General features: G+C 44.4%; 1 long non-coding RNA gene across 7 annotated transcripts in view; it reads left to right on the top strand.

Moving 5' to 3' along the window:
* Window positions 1-17,509, top strand: part of LOC116596940 — a 99,747-nt gene that overhangs the window by 26,386 nt on the left and 55,852 nt on the right. For 4 of the 7 annotated variants that reach the window (XR_004288376.1, XR_004288373.1, XR_004288371.1 and 1 more), the window contains exons 1-2: window positions 8,328-10,635; window positions 16,921-17,379. This is a non-coding gene — a long non-coding RNA (uncharacterized LOC116596940). Of the gene's footprint in view, window positions 1-8,327; window positions 10,636-12,145; window positions 12,165-16,920; window positions 17,380-17,509 lie in introns of those variants that run through there. The other 3 variants (XR_004288372.1, XR_004288374.1, XR_004288375.1) reach the window with 2 other exon arrangements.

Here is a 17,509-nt window from a genome sequence, read left to right as displayed (position 1 = left end):
ATACAACACCCAGTGCTCGTTATTACATGGTCTCCTCCTTAATGCCCGTCTCTCAATTATCCCCCCCGCCCCCCTCCAGCAACCCTTGGTTTGTTTCCTAGAGTTCAGCTTCTTTTATGGTTTGCCTCCCTCTACCTCTCAATGTTCATCTTATTTTATTTTTCCTTCCCTTCCCTATGTTAGTCTGTGTTGTTTCTTAAATTCCACATATGGTATTTGTCTTTCTGTGACTTATTTAGCTTAGCATAATACCATCTAGTTCCATCCACATTGTCGCGAATGTCAAGATTTCATTCTTTTTTAAAATTTATTATTATTTCTTAAAAAGAGTTTATTTATTTGTTTGACACAAAGAGAGAGAGCACAAGTAGGGGGAGCAGCTGGCAGAGGGAGAGGCAGAAGTAGGCTCCCTGCTGAGCAAGGAGCCTGACGTGGGGCCTAATTGCAGGACCCTGAGATCATGACCTGAGCTGAAGGCAGACACTTAATACCAATCAACTGAGCCACCCAGGCACCCCAGCAAAATTTCATTCCTTTTGATGGCTGATATATACAACATTCCGTTGTGTATATATATATCACATCCGCTTTATCTATTCATCTGTTGATGGACATCTCGACTTCTTTCATATTTTGGCTATTGTGGACATTGCTGCTATAAACACTGTGGTGCAGGTTACCCTTCAAATCACTGTGTTTGTATCCTTTGGATAAATACCTAGAAGTGCAATTTCTGGGTTGTAGGATAGCTTTACTTTTTAGTTTTTGAGGAACCTCCACACTAAAGAAATAGACTCTTGACTATAGAGGACAAAATGGTGGTTACCAGAGGGGAGGCGGTGTAGGATGCGTGGAAGAGGTAATGGGGATTAAAGAGTACATGTCATGATGAGCACTGAGTGACGTATAGAACTGTTGAATCACTACACTGTATACCTGAAACCAATATAACACCATATGTTAACTACACTGGAATTAAAATTAAAAACTTAATTAAAAAAAAACTTAAGCCCTCCAATCTGTGTAGCAAACTGTCTGGCACTTATGAGACATACAAATATTTGTTCAAGTCAACTGAAATCAGTTTTGCAGCCATTGAAAACCATTTCACAATTTTGTTTATTGAACTGTTCTATGATAGTCAATGAGCAAATAGTCCTGAGTCCTGGTATCATCTCTGTACTAATAAGCTATGTGACCTTGGACAAATCATTACATTATTTGGCTTTATTGAGCTATGACCAGTGGATTCTCAACACGGGCCCTTCTAGGACATGTAATCCACTTGTTTATATTTGTTCATAAATGAATTTTTATCTATCAATGTTGGATGAGCTTAGGAACTTACAGTATTAGGCCTGAAATATTAGCATAATAGATATTATTAATTTACCAATAAATAACCTTCTATGAGATAGGTACTATTATTCTGGAATAGCTCTGTTCAGTAGAACTTTAATGAGTCACAAATGTGAACTACGTATTTAATAGAAAATTTTCTAGTAATCACATTAAAAAAATAGAGACAAGGTAAAATTAATTAATTAATTAATTAATTAATTAATTTTGGTAGTATGTTTCATTTAACCTAGGATATTCAAAACCCATAATCCATATAAATCTTAATGAGGTATTTTACATCCTTTTAAACTATGATATCTTTAAAATCCACTGTGTATTTTACAACACATCTCATTTAAGACTTGGCACATTTCAAGGGTTTGATTGCCATATGTGCCTAGGGGCTATTAGTATAATTCTAGGTCTGCTGAATTAATAAAATAATACCAAAGAGTGTCTGTTATTATTTTGTGAAGTCTAACGTGATGGCCAAATAAAACTTAAGATGATTTTCAAACACATCAGAGGTACAGAAGTTTCACCTTGTTGATTTGTAGAATGAGTGACTCGGAGAAGTTCTCTTTCGTGTGTGAGACCAACGCTGTGGTTCTGTGGAAGTGCCTTGTGGAGAGGAGCCGCGTCCGTTGCTGTGTGTGCTGTGCAGGTCATATATGTACGCCTCGTCTCCTTCCATAAAAGCTCTGAGGGAGAAACTATTTGTGGAAAGAAAGACAACTGAAAAAAAGGAGAGAGAGAGAGAAAAGGAAAGACGGGACGGAGGATTCAGGCAATCCAGGGAGAAACCGGGAAGGGAGGAGGGAAGAAGCGGGGGAAGAAAGAGAAAAGAACGGAGGAAAGAAAAAGTTGGAGAAAGGTCAAATCTGAGAAATGTCAATCTCCATTATGTTTATTGGTGATTATCCCCGGTATCAAGTGAACTTTCGAACAGAAAGCTTAGCTGATGGGTGCAGTGCTCTTTTCCAAGAACCCCTTAGACTGTGGACTTATTTACATGTGGCACAGGCCTGACAGACCTTGGGCTTTGTGACCACAGCCCGGTAAACTGTAAAGTTCACAGCGCCATGGGAATGACCAAGCACAAAATCTGCAGTTTGCTTCTTGGATTTTCATGTTCAGTGATATCTTTTTTTTTTTTTAAAGATTTTATTTATTTATTTGACAGAGATCACAAGTAGGCAGAGAGAGAGAGAAAGAGAGAGAGAGGAGGAAGCAGGCTCCCCGCTGAGCAGAGAGCCCAATGTGGGGCTCGATCCCAGGATCCTGGGATCATGACCCGAGCCGAAGGCAGAGGCTTTAACCCACTGAGCCACCCAGGAACCCTGTATTCAATGATATTTAAAAGGGTGTGATGTTGATGTTAAGTGTATTTCAACTTGTAAATTTTAATTTTAAGATTTAAGTGAAATCTCTTAGTGGCTTAAGAAGTACTCTTGGTTGAAGCCCCATTTAATTAGGATAAAGTATAGACTAGTCTACTTTTAGATGAATTTCTAGTTGGAGGTTGAATTGGGAGGTAAACTTCCAGGGAGTAGAACAGAGAAAAATACACCTACTGGGATACTCAGGGTCATTTTCCTGGCAGTGACACGAAAACTCAGGCTTTGGTCATTCATGTCTGCGTTGACTGGACTATGAGTCACTTGAATGCGGTGGATCAGTCGCCTCCCACCTGCCGTGGTCGCTGACACGGTTGATGATTTCATCCACCTCTGCTGACTTCTGTTATCGTCTGTAGGCTAACAGCTCCCCATCTGTAACTTTAGTCTGGGCCTCTCTCTTGAGCTGCAGACCCATTTAATTCAAGACCTTCGCTTGGTGGACCGACAGGTGTCTCACACTCAGTGTGTGTCAGACTGAACTCGCGTTCCCACTGCACCGGCTCCTCCTCTGGGTTCCTCATCTCCGTGAGCGGTGTGGCCACTCAGCCCGTTACTCAGGCCCGAAACTTGACTCATGAAGTTCCCTGACGTCCCACGGCTTATCAGTCACCAGTTCCTTCGGAGTCCCTCAGCCTCAGACGGATACCTCCGGTCTCTTCACCTTTCGCCCTCTCTGCAGACACCACTTCAGTCCGTAATATTTCCCCTGACGACTGCCCTCGCCTGCGTTCTCCGTGTCCACTCAGGCGCCTCCGCCGTCTCTGCATTCCAAGCACTAAATCAGATCACTTCAGCCCGTGCTTCAAACATCCAGTGCTCTCAGAGTAGATTCTAAACTCTCGCACTTTAGCATTTGAGAATATGGTATTTTAGAATAAATTTTAATTTCTCTCACATGGCCCTTCATTTGGGCCACTCTCCCCCTGGCTTACTAGTTCCAGCCTCCAGTCTTTTTTCTGTTCCTAATACAATCCAGTCCCCCCCATTGCTTCCGGCATTCCTCACCCCGCACCAACTCGTTCATTTCTCGGTTTTCGCCTCGACGCGTACTTCCTCTTTCAAGCGTTTTCTGTGTGGGATAGGTTAAGTCCCCTTTATGCATTCTTGTAGCTCTCGGCACGCCATGTGCTTCTAATCAGAGTTGTAGTATCTGTACGATGGCTATCTTTCCACTTGGGTTTGGGCTGTGTTTCTTAGACCCTTCCGTATCCCCAGTAACCCGCACAGGGGTTGACGGAGAGCAGGAGCTCAGTGATAAATATTACTTGAAATGCTGAAGGAATGGGTAGGTGTACTCTGATGTCTGGTTGAATTAGCAGCTGGGTTGTTGCTTTTCACATGTCTGGGCCTACAGATTTTAGAAGACTTTATTATATTCCCTAATATTTTTTTGTGGTAATAATAACTCATAAGAATATGTTAGAATTATTCAGTCTCTTTCCTACATGAGTATCAATACCTAAGATGTTATTGAAAAAAATGGGATAAAGAATATATATGTTTTTATATATAGCATGAAGTAAATTTTGAGAGTTGACACAAGAATTAAAAAGTGATAGAGTTATTAAATCAGAGTTATTTCAGAGCCAAAGGGCATCTTAAGAATCACCCATTTTCTTTAGTTTAACCTTAATTAAGCAACATAATCACTTGGATCAATTAGATTAGAATCCCTGGATACAGTATGTTCTAAAAACTCCTGAAATGATTCTAATGTGTATCCGTGAAAGAGAACCTCTGATATGGCCGAACCCTCCCTTTTTCAATAAACAGAAAATTAAAGCTCAGAGTTCTTAAGTGATTTGCTCAAGGCCATACAGTTAGTGTCTGTATTAGTGGTCCATTTAATAGAATGTATTTATTTATATTAACAGCTAGAAAAATGGAAATTGAGGGGTGCCTGGGTGGCTCAGATCTGCTCATGCTCTCTCTCTCTCAAATGAATAAATTTAAAAAATCTTTAAAAAATAAAAATGGCAATTGATACAGAAGAATGTTGCTAAGCTCTTGAAATCAATGATTTCCTTCTTCAAGATGTCTAATTTCTGATTGGCAATCGAGCCTGAAGATCTCATTAGGTCACTTGGTAAAATAAACCTAATAGCTTGGATCAGTGTTTCCTCAATTCTTCTGATGCAAGAACTGCCTGGGATGCACGTTAAACATTCCAGTTCCCACACCCATATCCTGGACATTCTGAAGCAGTAGGTCTGGAGCAGGGCCCGGGAATCGGAATGGTTTATAATCCCATAAGTGATCTTATCCTCAGTTATGGTTGGGAATCCTTGGCTTAAATGAAGTCATAATTTCCATTTCCAGAGATGCAGTAATGAGGCCATAAGAGCTAACTTCAGCATGGTGGTTTGGGTTTACTCCCAAGGAAGGTCGGTGTCAAAGACCATGATGCAGTAGTAAGCTAAGGTGTGCTGATAAGAAACGGAGATCAGGAGTCTTGAAAGCAAAGGGCCAACAGAGGGCTTCGACTGGAAATGAGTTGGCAAAAGACAGGTGTGCTAGTGATTGTGCCTCCAAGTAGCATTGAACCCTATGCGGTGACCTCAGGTAGGGTGGAGGCTGTGTTCGGATAAGATCAGGAGTGTGTGTCTCTGTGAAGGATGGCAGGTGTTCCTACACCAGCAGGAGCCTTCCATGGAGTCAGTTTGTAGGGACTCACAGTGGGCCTTATTTGAGCACAGCACATATAGTTAAGATGTAGTAACAGCATCTAATGGAATTATAATCCACTAGGGCAAACCTGAAACTCCAGCAGATACCAGAGAGTTAAATTAAGTGCTGGGTTTTTAGGACAGACTGCTGGGGCTGTGAATATCTTTAAATAGAAAGGTCTTGAAGAGACCCCCAGTAGGCAGAGAATGCTTCATGGAGGGGCTTCAGTCTGAGCTGGCCTGAAAGAAAGGCCAGGATTTTGATAGGCATAGAGAGGGATGAGCATCACTGAACATGAAAGGCCCAGGATGAGGGGCACGGAGAAGCCAGGCTCCCCTCAGCCAGCTGGTAAGGTCGTGAGGAGTTTCGGGGGGTAAGAGAGGCTCGTGGGAGACAATTTGACAAGGGGTAGAGAGAGCATTTCAGAAGTCCTGAATGTTACATCATGAAATTTAAACATGATGCTTCAGAAAACAAGGATTTATTAGTGCCTTTCTAGTGGGGGCTGTAACTTGGTGCAGTTAATTACTTCAGAAGATTGTTCTGGTAGCAGGATGCCGAATGAATTGGGTTAGGACAGGGAGGACCCTGAAGCATCCTGAGCAAGGGTTATAGTGAGGACAGGGATCCGGTGGAGTTCAGAGAGTCGGAAGGGAGAGCTGAGTGGAAGAGCCTCTGTATCACTGGAGAGGAACTTGACGGGAATTAAAGATGGGTCCTAATATGTATATGTATTTTGTTTACATTCTTGACTGTGTTTTTAGAATAATGCCATTTTTGCTTGCTTACCCACTTTTGGGATTTACCAAAACTTTCTGCTCTGCATAGAAATCCTGTGGCTTAAGGATTATGGATGTGAGATGTGGATTCCTAAGATTGTCTCATGACTCTGTAGAAGTGAAGTTTTGCTTCACTGTCCTCCAGAGGTCCTCCTGTGACCTCTACGTGCAGTTAGTGCCTTTGTGGGTGAGAAGCCAAGGGAGAGGCATGAAGACAAGAGTCACATATGGGGATGTAATACAGTCAGTACTCTGGGGTCAGCTGACCCTCAGCATGTTGGGTCATCTTGGGCAAGTTGGTAACATCTCTGAACTGACATTTCTCCCCCCCCACACATTTGCATTTGAATTCCATTACTTAACGTACGGTGCAATAATTGTTTCAGGTGTGGAATTTAGCGATTCCTCACTTCCGTGTAACACCCGGTGCCCACCACACCCGGTGCTTCCTTCATCCCCGTCACCCATCTAGCCCGTCCCCTGGCCGGCCCCCCAGCATTTCTTTACTTATAAAGTAGAGGTAATCGCGTCGACGTACTCCGTTGTCAGAGTATTTTGAGAAATTAATAAAATATTCAGAAAGAGCTCAGTTTTGTGTACTAGCTTCCACCAGGACTGATTTTGCTCGCCCATCATGACTGGGGAGGTGCTACTGGCATCTGATGGATAGAGACCCGGCATGTGCTAAACATCCTGCGATGCACAGAACAGCTCCTCACAGCGAAGAATTCCCTGGCCCGAAGTGTCAGTCATGCTAGGATCGAGATTCCCTGGTGTAACGCCTGGCTTAGAGTAGGCACTCAAAAATATGAGGCACTCAAAAAAATGGGTTAAAGCCTCTGCCTTCAGCTCAGGTCATGACTCCAGGGTCCTGGGATCGAGCCCCACATCGGGCTCTCTGCTCAGCAGGAAGCCTGCTTCCCCCTCTCTCTCTGCCTGCCTCTCTGCCTACTTGTGATCTCTGCCTGTCAAATAAATAAATAAAATCTTTAAAAAACAAAAATAGCTACAATTCTTAAAGTTCTTGATCTTTAAAAGATAATGCTGAGTGTGTAACATTTATTTTCTACGTCATTCCTTCCAAAAGTCCTGTGGGAGGCAGCTACATTCCTTGAGCCCACTTTCCAGGTAAAGAGACTAGGCGTCGGAAAAGTTGGGTGACTGACCTGACGGCAAAAAGCCCGTGTGCGGACTCAGGCAGCCTGGGTCTGGAGATCTGGTTTAAACCACTTGTATCGTCAACCCAATATGTGATAGATATTGCTGCTGTTATTACTGTTGTGCAAAGGCAAATATAAATTTCTGAGCCCATCAATTCAACAAATTGAGTGCCTCTGCACCAGGTCTGTACTAAGTTCACAGACAGGCAAATATCAACTTATTAGAGCAATGGGCAAGGCTAGCTTCCATTAACTGGTGAGCTAGGCCTCTTATATCTTTCCCTTTTTGAAGACGGACAAACCAAACCAAAGACTTATGATAATGACTCGTGCAGTTTATAACAATTAGAGATTTCTAAATGGAAGCCACAGTGGTGATCAAGGTATTGAATGGACAAGTTGTTAGTCTCTGTCGTCTCCTGCACTCTTGCCCAAGTTCTGCTATTTTGCAAAGAAGAGGAAATACCTACCCCCACTGACTTCCACTCCAGGTTGCAGTTTCCGTGGCGAATGGAGCTGGAAGAATTGGGAGACTTCATGCTCTAAGCGGGGCCGCACTCTGACGTGATTCGGCCAGTCTTAGATGACTGGGAAAATAAAGTCTTTGGTTTGTCAGTCCCTATATGTGGAATTAATAAATGAAGCTTTAATATTTTTCTATTTTCAGGATCTCTAAATCTGGCTCGCTTTGCTTATCTGTTAGGAAATCTTCAGTTTGATTCTTTACATTCATAATATCTAGAATAAGGTATCCACCTGTATTCACTGTATGTTTTATGTGTGAAAGGTTTTCACGTGAGTGATTGAAAGATTAATCTTGGAGCACGCGATACTCAGGAGTGTTACAGCAGCTACCGTGGAAGAACACGGCAGAGTAACAAGCCCTGAAAAGACCTGTGTGTCGTGGAGAGACGGGATATAAGCACGTGTAGGTCTGCGGGCAGTAGCAGCAGCACTGCCGGACACGAGATGTGGCCGCAGACACACGGAAGGAACACGGAAGGACAAAGGACGTTTCCATGAGACCCAGTGACAGGAAGTGCGGCCTCCCCGTGGGATGGAGAACTTACGGACTCTTTGGTAGCCTCAGGCCGGGGGGTGGGCGGTGGTTAGGGCTCGGCCTGTGGTGTCAGATAGACTCGGACCAAACCCTGGCTTAGAGCTTAGTAGATGTGCCATTTTCGGGCAAGGGATTTCCAGCCTCAACTTTCTGTTTTCTCATTTTTAAAATGGGGAAAATCATAGTAGCTCCTTCACTGGGTTGATAGAAAGAGGAAATGACTTTCATACCTAAGTGCTTAAAATCTGGGCCGTCTGACTCCGACCTTCAGCTGCAAACACCCAAACTACAGCTAGGGTCGTTATTAGTGTTGTTGTGACTGTAGTTCTCACGATGTCGTGTGAGACAGAGGGATTAGGGAACCTCCAAACGTGAGAGACAGTCTGAGGTCGTTACGGAAACCTAGGCATAAAGGATCCGGATCTATATTAAGGTAGCGGCTTTAGAGGCAGACGTAGAAGGGAATAGACCACATCTAAAAGATGCCGCGTCCTGCAAATCCAGAAGGGAGTGTGGTGTGAAGTGCGGGTGCGGACTGACACACGAGAGAACAGGACTGCGACCCCCAGTGCTCCGAACTTGGGTGACGCCACGGAACGTAACGCTCAAGTTTCCTTTTATGACGGGAAAATGATCAGCTCAGTTTTTGAAATGTTAGACTTTGTATGTCAAAGGGAAATCTCAGTGAAGATCACCCCTAGACAATCAACGTATAGTCAGTGAGAAGTTGAAGACGGAAGTAGAAATTTGTTTTTGCGCCACATTGCTGTTGTGTCACTGGAGGAAGCAGGTAGGGTTGGAATATTGTCCCCCTCATCTTATTACTGACCTGTTTCTGGGGTCCGGGTGACTCGTCACCCTTAGGTGTCTTTGTTTAGAATATTTTTATATTTTCTGGTTCTGCTTCCATGTATTTCCTTATTTTAAAACTACTTCGGCCTTGTCTGCTTTACTAAAATATTACAAAGGTTGGTGATCTCATGGCGCAGTGGCCCAGTGATTGTCTCCATAGTTTCCGCCCATTTGATCAGCATTAATGCCTTCATTACTGTGTATTAATAGTTCATCGAAATGTTTCTGAGATTGAGTGTGATGATTATTACCACATAATTGTTTCAGCGGCGTTCAGACGGCTGCCGATGGGATGTGAGCACGAACACCAGGCCCTTCCCTTTTCCCTGACACTGACCTTTTGCTCAGGTCAGAGTACAGTGTTTTATAATTAGCCTTCGAAGCCGAACACCCAGCAGTTGGTAGGAAGCAGCCATATCCATGTAAGAGCCCGAATAACTTTCAGTGTCGTTATAGTAACTTGTAAAAAAGGAAGTTATATTTTCTTGAGGTAAATGGGGTATTTCAGGGTTTCTCAACTTCAGCATTATTGATATTTAGGGGCTAGATAAATCTTTGCTGTGGGGGCTGTTGTGCGATTTGTGGGATGTTTAACAGCATCCCTGACCTCTGCCCACTAAACGATGGTCGCAGCTCCATCCCCCAAAATGTGACCAAAAAAACTCCAGATGATGCCAGATGTCCCCACTGAAAACCAGGTACTTAAATTCTTCCATTTAGTGATTCACAGTGCTAATTTTGAATGTGTTTTAAATCTTTAATACCATATGAAATAACACCTGCTACATATGTGTTTTATCACCAGGGGTTCAGGAGATCGTTGCTTCTCAGCAGGTGATGTGCCCGGTTTGGACTCGTATGCTTCTGCAACGCAAGCCTTACCGTTTCCATGTGCAGAACGATACAGAGAGGAAAGGACAGCAGAGACTTGTTCTCTTGTGTTCCCTCTGTGTCTTGCTGAAGGTTCTTAAGCAAATATTTAAAATCTATTCAACATTCACTCATCTGAGACTCATTAAGGAACTCCTGCGTGCCTGTACTACTGCTGGTTGCTGGCCGCTGACCGCGCGGAGGTGAATGAGACGGTCTCTAACCTCTGAGAGCTCTCGGTCAAGCAGAGAAGCCAGATAAGAAAACAGTTACACCATAACGTGGTAAATATGGCAGCTGAGGATTATAAAACAGAAAGGGTAATTCTTCTTGAGGAAATCAAGGAAGGCTTTTCAGTGTAAGTCAAACTAGAACAGACTCTTAAGATGAGTAGGAATTTGCCAGACGAGTAGGAATTTGCCAGACGCAGGAGGAGAACAAGAACTTGGGGCACAGGGAACAGCCTCTGCAGAAGCTCAGAGCCTGGGCTTTCAGGAAACAAGCAGGTCGGCAGGTCTGGCGTGGGCGGAGGGGGTGCTGGCGGGAGACAGGCTGGGGAGCAAGGCCGAGAGGCTCCAGGCCTGGAATGGCTGTTTGAGGTCCCCGGACACCTGTTTCCTGTTGGCCAAGAGAAGCCTTTGAAGGATCTATAGGCAGAAAAAGTTTTATTCTCTGGCTCAGGATTAGTCTAGCCAATGCTGAGATGTGTGTTTTCCAATTGTGCTTACTTTTTGCTATTTTTTTAAAGATGGTGTTGAATTAAAAAAAAGAATTGAGGGTGGCTCTGTGGGTTAAACGTCTGCCCTCAGCTCAGGTCATGATCTTGGGGTCTTGGGGTGGGGCCCCGTGGGGCTCCCTGCTCAGCGGGGAGTCTGTTTCTCCCTCTGCACTTCCTCCCTCATGCTCCCTCTCTCTTTCCAATAAATAAATAAAATCTTAAAAAAAAAAAAAGTTAAGTGCCTATAATGAATAAGTTCTTGTGTTACACATGGGGGAAATAGAGCCAAAAAACACAAAAAACAAAAACCCAGGCAGAATGCACTATACCAGGGAAGAAAGCCTGGTATTCACAGACATTTGTACATAGCAAGGAGGGGTTATTAACTGCGGGAGAGAGCCCGGGAGTGTGGGAAGGCGTCACAGGACTTTGAGGACTGTGGACCAAGGCTCCGTGCCCTCACCTTGAGAGTCTGCTCACTCTAGGAACAGAAAATGTACCCTTGGTGTATTGGTTCTCATAAAACCACTATTGCTTTAATTTAAAAATGTAAATGGATACATTGAAAAGGCCCATTCAGACTTTTCCTCAAATGTGGATTTTTCTCTAAGGGTTTCCCTGGCAATCCCCTTTTTAATTTCATATTTTATATTTCTTTTATCACCATCTAACAGACTACATTGCATATTTTATTAATTTTGTTGCTTATTTTCTCCCGGAATAATGTGAGCTCCATGTGGCAGAAATTTACATCTGTCTTGTTCCCTGCTGTATCTTCAGTGCCTAGCAGAGGCCTGGTTTCGGAGATTTCAGTAAGTGTTGAATAAGTGAGCATGATTTTTGTAATTACTTATGTTAGACTGCCTAGAATTCAGTTAATTCTTATCGTCACCTACTGATGTACTATAACTGTACATAGTTATAATTGTATAGAATGGATTTCTATATTTAAAAAATTGTTTAATATTCTTGAAAATGGCTTTATTTCCTTCAGTTTTATTCCATATTTTCCAAAGAAAGTGAATTATATCTTTTCTTTCTCTCTTGATTTATACTAAATTCAGAATTCATAGCTACTTTCATAATGGCTGAATGATGTAGTGCAATTTTTTTTGCAATTTTTAACAAAAATTTATTTATTTGACAAACAGAGATCACAAGTAGGCATAGAGGCAGGCAGACAGAGAGGAGGAAGCAGGCTCCCCGCCGAGCAGAGAGCCTGATGCGGGGCTCGATCCCAGGATCATGACCCAAGCTCGATCCCTAGGATCATGACCCAAGCCGAAGGCAGAGACTTTAACCCTCTGAGCCACCCAGGTGCCCCGAGGTAGTGCAGTTTTTAAATTGAGGCTGTTGAAACCCATTTTAGAAATTTTAAGACCAGTAAATTGCTTTGAAGTATATATTTTCAGTATCTATAAATATTCAATCCCAATAACAAGGTTTGGCTTTCAATAAGTCAAAATGTCTTGAATCACTTTGAAAACATATCTAGGGTAAATGTACTATTATTTTATTTTATTTTATTTTTTTATTTTTTTTTATTTTATTTTTTTTTCCGAAAGTATTGAATTCTTTTTATTTTTTTATTTTTTTATTTTTTATTTCCAGCATAACAGTATACATTATTTTTGCACCACACCCCGTGCTCCATGCAATCCGTGCCCTCTATAATACCTACCACCTGGTACCCCAACCTCCCACCCCCCGTCCCTTCAAAACCCTCAGATTGTTTTTCAGAGTCCATAGTCTCTCATGGTTCACCTCCCCTTCCAATTTCCCCCAACTCCCTTCTCCACTCTAAGTCCCCATGTACTATTATTTTAACTCCATGGAACTCCTGAGTGTGTTTCTTTTTCCTCCTTTACTCCTTCTTCAGTCTTTCGTTCCCACGTCTGTCTGTCTTTGCTGTGTTGCAGTGGAATAGACTGAAATTAGTAATTTGAACGGCGGAAATGTATTCTGTCCATACAGGAGGATGAATTAAAGCCAAATTAACTTTAGCGTTTGTTGTTTCAAATTGAGAGATTCTATTTGATTGGTATAGTGGGCGAAGAAGTTGACCTTGGTTCAGGCAACTGTGGTCAGGAAAGGGACATGGTGTGCCGCCCAAGATTCGTCTTTTCAGTGGGGCTATGGTGGTAGCAGGTGGGTGTGTGTTTGGGAGGGGTGAGTAGGGAGAGAATGGGCAGGGGTCAGCTATACAGACACCCCTGGAATACCTAAATATTAACCGCTCGGCCTGAGTTGAGAAGGACCATTTTTTTCCTAAAAGAATTGAGAACCTTAAAAAAATCATTAAGATGAACAGGCACAGTTTTTCTTTTTGTTCCGGAGTTGGTGGTGGTCTGTTCGTCCAATACTTTCCCTGTTCCTAGTATTTATATTCAGCCTATGTGGCGTACTCTTATTCAAGAAGACCGAATTTCAAGAGTTTTTTTCTTTCTCCCCCCCTCCCTCCCCCCTCCCCTCCCCCTCCCTCCCCCCTCCCCCCTTTCCTGTCTCCCTCCTTCTCTCTCTCCCCTCCCCTTCCCTCCTCCCTCCCCCCTCCTCCCCCTTCCCTCCCTCTCCCCTCCCCTCCCCCTCCCTCCCCCCTCCCCCCTTTCCTGTCTCCCTCCTTCTCTCTCTCCCCTCCCCTTCCCTCCTCCCCTCCCCCCTCCTCCCCCTTCCCTCCCACCCCCCTCCCCTCCCCCTTCTTCCCCCTCCCCTCCCTCCCCCCTCCCCCCTTTCCTGTCTCCCCCCTCCCCTCCCCCTCCCTCCCCCCTCCCCCCTTTCCTGTCTCCCCCCTCCTCTCTCTCCCCTCCCCCTCCCTTCCCCCTCCCCCCTCCCCCTCCCTCCCCCCTCCCCCCTTTCCTGTCTCCCTCCCCCTCCCTCCCCCTCCCTTCCCCCTCCCTCCCCCCTCCCCCCTTTCCTGTCTCCTTCCCCCTCCCTCCCCCTCCCCCCTCCCCTCCCCCTCCCTCCCCCCTCTCCTGTCTCCCCCCTCCCCTCCCTTCCCTCCTCCTCCTCCTTCCTTCCTGCCTTCTTGGCTGAGATCCCTCCTGAGGAAAAAGAAAGGAGTATTTTGTTTTGTCTGATATCTAAGAAAAACTCCCAATTCAAACCAAGTATTTGCTTTTATGCTTTCCTCTTGAAGTTCAAACATTGGTCGAAATTCTACATCATAAGGACCGTCAGGTAGCTCTCTGTAGTCTCAGAATAAGACTGTGTTTTGAAGTGCTGTTTGACTCCGTTTATTTTTACTGTTATTTTTGTCTGTTTCCATCTCTTCCTCCCTGCCCTCCCCTTGATGTTGTTTAACAATTTGCATTCCATGTTAGCATTTGGATTCCTTTTCAAGTTAAAACAAAATAAATAAACAAGAGGAAGGATTCTCTGGAATGAAAATTGAGCTTCGCCAGCTAAGGAGGAGATAGGTTCAAATGACCACAAGTTTGTTTTCATCGCTCTCCGTATTTCTCTTGGAGACAAATGCTGAGCTATTGCCCAACCAGAGGCATTTCTTGGCCCACGTGGAAGACAACTTTTAATCCAGCCTGCTAAGTTCCTGTGCAGAAAGAAAACATGAGACCGACGCAGCGCTTCCTACCGAGCCGTACACGTCCTTTGTTTGTGCCACAGATCAATGCTGGCTCCTACCTTGTGTTGGGCCGGGTGCTGGGAGCATAATTGTGAACAAGATAGGCCGCTGTTTTTGCTTCAAGTGGCATGTGATGTAGTTAGGGAGGCAGAGAGGTGAGCAGATTATTATCTTCTGAAGTGATAAATGCTGTGACGTGGGAAGCACAGTTTGCTGTGGGAACATTTGAGAAGCAACAAAACAGATGGCCCGTGGGACAGACACAGAAAAGTCAGGGAAACCTTCGGGAAGCCTTAAGATGAGACTAGAAGCAGTACAAATCCGCTAGGCAAAGGAGGAAAGAATGGGTGTCACAGGAAGGGAGAAGAGAAGTATTTGCTCGTGATCACCACAGACAGTGCAGTCTCTCTGCTTCTGGGGTACTTCCTGGTGATCCGCCCTCACGTTGCTCTCCTGCTGCCCGGAGCAGGAAAATCAGATGAACAACAAGGACTTCTTCACCAGAGCGGACATGTGAGAACTGGCCAGTCCCACTTTGGGCAAGTAACATCTTTGACCTTTTAGTCACTAGAAGTTCCTTTCAGAGCTACAGTTTGCTTTTGAAGAACCCTCAAGCCCTCATCGTGAATGCCTCTATCAAGGCCCGTGGCGCCTTCGCTAAAACTCTTAGAGCACAGGAAAACCTCCTCAGGCATGTTCATAGTCTCAGAGTTTTCTCCCTCTGATTAAATAAATACTTTCTGCCTCCTATAAAAAAGTTGCTTTTTAGTTCATTTAGTTGTGTTAAAGTCTGGTGTTTAAAACCATTTGAATTTTTAACATTGTCAAAAAGATAATGTTTGGCAGCATTGATACAAAAAAACATAAAGTACTTACAAGGCAAAAATACTGCAGAAACAAAAGTTAACTACAAATGACACAGGGAAAAGTACTTGAAACATAGAAGAGGCAGAGTGTGGAATATTCCTCGCCATCAAAAACAGTGAAATCTTCCCGTTCACAGCAATGCGGATGGAACTAGAGGACATTTTACTAAGTGAGATAGGTCAGTCCGAGAAAGACAAATCCCGTATGATTTCACTCATACATGGAGTTTAAGAAACAAAACAGGTGAACATAGGGAAGGGAAAGGAAAACAAAAGAAGATGAAACCAGAGAGGGAGGCAAACCATAAGAGACTCTTATCTATAGGAAACAAACTGACGGTTGCTGGAGGGGAGGTGGGTTAGGATGGGGTAATTGGGTGTTGACTGATGATGGACATTCGGGAGGCACTTGAAGTAATGAGCACCGGGTGTACATGCAACTGACGAGTCACTAAGTTCTACCTCTGAAACAAAAAATACACTATAAGTTAATTAAATTGAATCACCATAAAAAATTTTTAAAGAAGAAAAATAAGCTAAAAGTAATGAACAAGAAATTAATTTAAAAGTACAAATGGCTAATAAACTTGTGGGATCTATAATTTAAAACACCAACGTACATCTTTTTTTTTTTTCCCACAAGTTTTTACATTAAAACACCAGTCTCCAAAAATGTGTAGACCAGAGTACCTCCACTCCAAGCTACCAATCCACTGATGCATTTTGATTGGCCTTGTTTTAGCGGTATTATTCAGTAGGGAACAGGGCTTGGGATTCTCTCATTCTGCGGGCCCCATTCTCATTGTGTTCTGTACCAGTATCTCCTCCCAGAGCACAACTCTATAAACAAAGTGCCCAGTGACCCTTGGGAACCCTGGGCAACACTGGGAGCCTGAGGAGTGAGCCTAGAGTATTTGAAAACATTATTTTAAAGAGCAATAGGTCCTTCACTATTCAGCTAATGGGTTTTGCCTCCTTCTTTTTCATATGGGGGGGGTCCTGGAAGGGAGAAACCTGGTGCTTTAGAAGCAGAGTAAGATGGGGGGGTCCCTTCTTACTAGCCCCCCGTGTCTTTCAGTCCTGTCCGGGCACTTCATCTGCTGTGTATCTTTAGAGATAAGGAAAAGTCTGGGGAGCAGGGTCTTTGGATTTGTCCTCAGAATGTCACTCAGCCCTTGGCGAGGTGTTCTTGGTCTGTGGATTCATGGCGAAGGTCCCCAGACTGACGGTCACGTCTGAGCTTCTCTAGTACTGGATTTGTCATTCATTGGGTTGACTCCGTTTCTCTGAATGTTATGAGAGTCAAGCAAAATGAGGGATGTACACTCTTATTTGCTATATTAAGAGATGGAATTAATCCTGACCATCTGTGGGCAGTGCTTCCCCTACAGACGGGCATTCTCTGTAAAAGAGGAAGTTTGCTGTTCTCGGCCCGTGAATCGGGCGCTTGGGTGAGGTGACGGGACCGGGAAACAGACGTGACGAGCCGTTCTTCTCAGGCCGGGCCTGCGATGCGGTGCGTCAGGTGCCTCAGAGGGCTCCTTTCACTTCACCTTTCATTGGGCCCCACAAGTCACCTTAGCCTCTTTCTCTGTGGTAATGTCTCTTTGATGTCTTTTTTTGCGTCCAGACACTCCCCTGTGCAAGTCTGTGGCTTTGACCAGATGACATGGATATGCCTGGATGAGGACCTGCTTGGTATCCGTGACCATTCTGGCTTCAGAGCACTGGATTAGGGGCCAAGGCAATCTGTCGAACCCCTGTGCTTGGGGAGAGAAGTGTCGGATTCACCTGTGCTGTGTGAACCATGGACGTCCCTGGAGGTCTGCCAGGGTCTACCAGGAGCTTGAAAATCACAAGACAGTACCTCAGCCCCGATCATCAGACTGTGTGCACATCCTGCCTGATATCAAGCGTGGCCTGAAGGAGCACATTCAGGTTGCGTCCCCCAGATCGGGGAAAGAGCGATACCTGCTTGACAGTGTTCCTACAAACATTGTCTTGTGCTCAGAGAGAGGATACGTGTACATTTCCTCCGGGATGGCAAGAGTGTGCTCACCGTGCCTGACGAGCCTCCAGAACCCAGAAGGTGGGGACCGGATCAGGGTGTGTGTCGGGGGGAGGCGCGTGGCTGAGGATAACAGGAACATTCCCATTCCTTCCAACCAGCTGGATCATTCTCCCTTTTTATTGTTTCTTTCTCCTTATTTACCAAAGTC

Source organism: Mustela erminea, chromosome 8 (genome assembly GCF_009829155.1).
Source record: "Mustela erminea isolate mMusErm1 chromosome 8, mMusErm1.Pri, whole genome shotgun sequence".
Classification (NCBI taxonomy): domain Eukaryota; kingdom Metazoa; phylum Chordata; class Mammalia; order Carnivora; family Mustelidae; genus Mustela; species Mustela erminea.
The sequence above is the reverse complement of the archived record's forward strand: the minus strand, read 5'-3'. Positions and strand labels throughout refer to the sequence as shown.